The following is a 4,958-nucleotide window of genomic DNA, read 5'->3' as shown; positions in this document are numbered from 1 at the left end:
AATATCCATGCAGGCTGTACTACCATACACATTTCAGAATTTAGCCCTAGATTTTAAGAGTGTAATTATAACCAAACTTTGGGACTATGAAATGTCTTCGTTTATTTGTCGTACGTTGGCATTTATACTGTTTATATATATATATAATGCCATCTCACTCTCCCTGGAGAGCTGGGCTGTAGCACCACGTAGACGCCCAATGGTGCTGCAGCGTGGATGGGCGCACAGACACACAGTGAGAGGAGGGGGCCACATCTGCTGCATATAGATTCCCAAAATGCTTACATTTCATCCCAAATATTCAACAGTTCCATTCCTATTTATCCCACATCCTGGATGAGATCATCTAAACCCAGAGCTCTGTGCTTGGCCCGCGATCAGAACTAATAATATTAATGCCTTTCTGGTCTCTACTTTTCCTCGGTCTGTGACGAGAGCCCTTGGGAGCACTGAAACCCTGGGTTTATTTTATATGAAATAAACGCTATAGTGCTGTGTGTCTCTGCAGTACTGAAAAACAGCTGAAAATCTCATCTCACCAAAAACCAAAGTTAATCTGGCTAAAACAAGCCCCAAATATACTCAAGGGACAGCTTTCTCTGACTCTGCACCAGCATCAAACGTTAATTTTTCCAATGCCAAGTTCTTTACTGTCAGTCGAGAAATGAAGATTTTTATTTAAAGACAAACTAAAGGACAGTGGTGGTGTATGGTTTGAATGCTGGATATCTTCCAAGAAGTAATATGGTGGGAACTGAGCACACTAATCTTTTCTGTGACATTTAAACTAACTCAGTCTTCACATTTTATAAACTTTGAAAGTCACATTGGGCTGGAGGTTTTTTAATAGATATGAAAGAAAGGAAACCCAAAGTCTATGACAGGCAAAGGTTAAATTGGACTTCTTCTCATTCCATTCTCATGTATTATTTTAACATCTACCAAGAGTGTCATATTAGTAAGAGCCAGCCTTATTAGCTCTTACTGTGAACCAAGCATTATTCTAGGTACTTTACCTGTGTTAACTCATTTAATTTTTATAAAATAAAAACCTTATAAAATACTCCTTTTAGAAGATGTGGCACATGTATAGAATGGAATATTACTCAGCCATAAAAAGAAACGAAATTAAGTTATTTGTAGTGAGGCAGATGGACCTAGAGTCTGTCGTAGAGTGAAGTAAGTCAGAAAAACAAATACCGTATGCTAACACATACATATGGAACCTAAAATTAAAAAAAAAAAGTCTGAAGAACCTAGGGGCAGGACAGGAATAAAGACGCAGATGTAGAGCATGGGCTTGAGGACACGGGGAGGGGGAAGGGTAAGCTGGGATGAAGTGAGAGAGTGGCATGGACATATATACACTACCAAATGTAAAATAGATAGCTAGTGGGAAGCAGCCGCATAGCACAGGGAGATCAGCTCGGTGCTTTGTGACCATCTAGCGGGGTGGCATAGGGAGGGTGGGAGGGAGATGCAAGAGGGAGGGGACATAGGGATATATGTATATGTATAGCTGATTCACTTTGTTATAAAGCAGAAACTAACACACCATTGTAAAGCAATTATATTCCAAAAAAGACGTTTAAAAAAAATACTCCTTTTAGCACAATTAGCCCCATTGTGCAAAGGAGGACAATAAATGCTGATTTTCTTGATTAGCTCATGGGGTACCGTGCACACCCATCAGCTACCCCATGGTGGGGCGAGTGACCGCAGAGAAGCAACAGCCTCTGCCTGGTGAGGGGGGCGGAGCTTCCCCATGGAGTTGACCCTTAACCGGGCGTTACAGGGGGAGGAGGAGGGTCCCTCAGGCCCAGCAGCTTCAGGTGCAGCCACAGAACCGGGGCGGTGGGGAGGCCAGGCGCTGAGCGGGGCTGGGGGTCCCTCTCCCGGGCCGGACTGAGGACTCGGAATTAATCTTGCAGAGCAAATGGTGGTTTTGAGCAGAAATAACTCAGTCTGTGGATGCAGAGGACCAAGCATAGCTACGTGGAAAATGAGCAAAGGTGGGGGGAACCCGGGGCTTTGGGATCTCGGGGAAGCAGATGGGAGGACGGCTGAGGGCAGGGGTCTGTCCCCTGGCAGGGTGGCCTCGGAGGCTTTGCTCCCTCAGGCTTGACCTGGGGACGAGCCTAAGTTGGTTGGGAGGACTGAACGAGAACAGTGCTCGTTCGGGGTCACATATGAAGGATTCATCATGTCAGATCCTGTCCCCCCTGGTACAGACCCGTACCCCTCCCCCTCAGGCCCGCCCCACCACCGGGCAGTAATAATAACCTAACGAGATCAGGGACCACCGAAGGCGCAGACCAGCCGGCGCCTTGCCGGCCTTCTCTCCGTCAGCCCCCAGCTCCCGGCCACCACGGGAGTCACCAGGTCACACGATGTTGTCCGGGGCGGCCAGGGTTCCAACCCAGGTCCATCTGGCTAATGCGAACTTTACGCTTGCACTCTCTACGCAAGCACGTGTCTGCTTCCCGAGATCCCATGGTTGCCGGAGGGATTCCCTTTCCCCCCGACCCGCCTGCTTGGAGCAGGTGGCCTTGCTTCACTTGGAGCTGCCTTGCTGCGTTACTGTTGGGGAATGAAAGTTAGCAAACCAAGGGGAGCCCAGGCTGACGCGGCAGAAGAGGTGCCGTGGGTGGCAATAGTGCAGCCAGGGCCCGGTGACAGTGCCCTTTCTCTCACAGGTGCCAAATTTCCTTGCAGATCCTTTCTCCTCACTCCCTACCGGCCCACAGAGCAATGGACACAGGCCCTTGTCGGCGAGCCAGGACGGAGGGAGAGAGGCAAAGGGGCTTGGCAGGTGCTGAGCGCCGTGCTGGGAGCAGGGCTATGGGGACAGGGGACGGCCGGCAGGGAGTTGGAAGAAGGAGGCTGGACTGGCAGGGGAGGGGCTTGGCCTCCTGGCTAAGGAGCATGGCTGTCACCCTGTGGGAATGGAGCCACATGTGGGGCCTGGACGGGCCTGGCCCGGGCTCCCGCCTCCCAGCTGCTGTCCTGCCCCGGGGCACACAGGACAGTGCGGAGGCGGAATGGAAACTGCCACCTGCTGCCAGGGACAGAGCAGAGAGTTGGGGACTGGCCGGGCTTGTGGCCAGCGTCCTCCTGGCTCTGCCTGTGTCAACACACGCAGCTCTCAGCAGCCAGGCCAGCCAAGCACCACGGGGGGGCTCTGGAGCATCTGGGCGACCAAACTACAAAAGCACAAGACTCATGCTGCAAAAATACACGGTTAGAAAGGAACTGAGGGAAAGAACCTGAAATCCTTAGATTCAAACCCAGTGTCACTGGTTACGAATGTACTGCTGAATCTGAGGCTCAGTTTCCACGTCTAGAAAATGCTTCTGTTAATTCCCAGAATTTGTGAGACTTGAATGAAGTAATATATGCAAAAACTCTAAATCATTCCCAAATGCAAGCTACTCTGTCCCCAAGGCAGCTGAAGCAAAGAGAATAGCGACACATCCCGTGAGCCCAGCACTTGTGTCTGGGAGGACCCAGGGGCCGGCAGGGATGCGGGTGGGATGAGGGAAAAGGCGTTGCTCCTTGATGATACTGGAGATGGAGAGACACGTGGCCGTGCTGGGCGCCTTAACAGGGCACGTGCCGGGCAAGTGGCACCAAGGAAAGGCCCGTGGACTGACCTGGAGCCCGAGAAATGATGTGCTGGGAAAACCGACCCACACGGCTTCTGCTGCTGTCAGGTCCTTTCAAGGGACAGGAGATGCAGGAACTTCCCTGGTGGTCCACTGATTAGAACTCCGCGCTTCCTCTGCTGGGGGCCCAGGTTCCATCCCTGGTCGGGGAACTAAGATTACACAAGGCACACGGTGCCGCCAAAACAACAACAACAAAACAAAGAAACAAACAAGGGACAGGAGACACTGCTCCGAGCCACCCCTCCCTGTGGCCTCCTTTGGGACCAGACAAAACTTAGTGCTTTACTCCACGTGCACTTGAGAGAGGCGTGAGATGGGGCACCTGAAACTGCTTTGGCAGCGAATCCAGAAAAGGTGAAACGGACAAAGATAAATCGCTGCCTTAGAAACTTGGAAGAGTGGGGAAGATGCTGATTTCAACTAAAAATAATCCTTGGAAACAAGATCCCCTGCTGTGGAATTTGTTTGTATATCTCGTACCTGACAACGGCCAGACCCTCGGGAGCAGGCAGGACAGACGAAGCTGGAGAAGATTTGATCCCGGATTTACTGGTATGAGGAGGACCCAGAGCGGCTTCATCCTGAGGCCGGATGCGGGCCGGAAGCCGACTTTGTAAAGGGAAGCCCATAAAGGTCAGCTGGATTTCATTTCGGGGCGCCGTGCCCTGTGCACGAGGCCTGCCCCACCCCCAAGAGGAGGCTTGACTTACAAATCGCGTCTTTGGAAGATCCATCCATCATCTCCGGCTCGGGGGAGAGGGGACCAGCCTTGAAGAATTCCTGCCATGCTCTTGTGAGATACGGGTGGCTGGGATTATCCGAATGAAAGTGTGAAAATGGATTTCCAGTTTTTGTATTTTGATGGCATTAAGCCATTTGAGTCCCATTAAGGGACTCCCATTAGCTGGGCAAATATACTCTAAAGAAGGTCAACACCCAATCTTCCCTGCATTCTCAGCACAGTGGGAAGCGTGCTGAGCGTTCAAAGCTCCTGATACTTACAGCCTGGACTGTACAAAATGACCATTCCTACTGGGCCCGCTTTTGAGAAGCCCCAAAGGAAGAGATATTCATCTTTATCTGACTATTGCCCACAAAGACTACTTGACATAAGAAGTAATTTATGTATTCACGTTTGATAACATGAGATGTGTGTAAAAAGTAAGGAAGTGGGGGAAAGTTGGAAAGGTTTTTATTTGGCTCAGACACAGTCCCTCCAGATCCAGATTCTCTAGCATTTAGGTCAAATTTCGCATGTCATTCTCATGTGTCATAGCCCAAGCCACAGCA

At 50.5% G+C, this 4,958-nt stretch overlaps 1 long non-coding RNA gene across 1 annotated transcript; it reads right to left on the bottom strand.

Annotated features, from left to right (window-relative positions):
* Positions 1–3,617: 3,617 nt before the first annotated feature.
* On the bottom strand, positions 3,618–4,755 carry LOC309816031. The gene is made up of 3 exons (XR_014295950.1): positions 4,379–4,755; positions 4,149–4,277; positions 3,618–3,805 (listed from the first exon to the last, which is right to left on the bottom strand). It is a non-coding gene; the product is annotated as an uncharacterized lncRNA (long non-coding RNA).
* Between the last annotated feature and the right edge of the window lie 203 nt (positions 4,756–4,958).

This window comes from Mesoplodon mirus (assembly GCF_964341445.2).
Source record: "Mesoplodon mirus genome assembly, chromosome: 14".
NCBI lineage: Eukaryota > Metazoa > Chordata > Mammalia > Artiodactyla > Ziphiidae > Mesoplodon > Mesoplodon mirus.
This window is presented reverse-complemented; position numbering and strand designations above follow the sequence as displayed.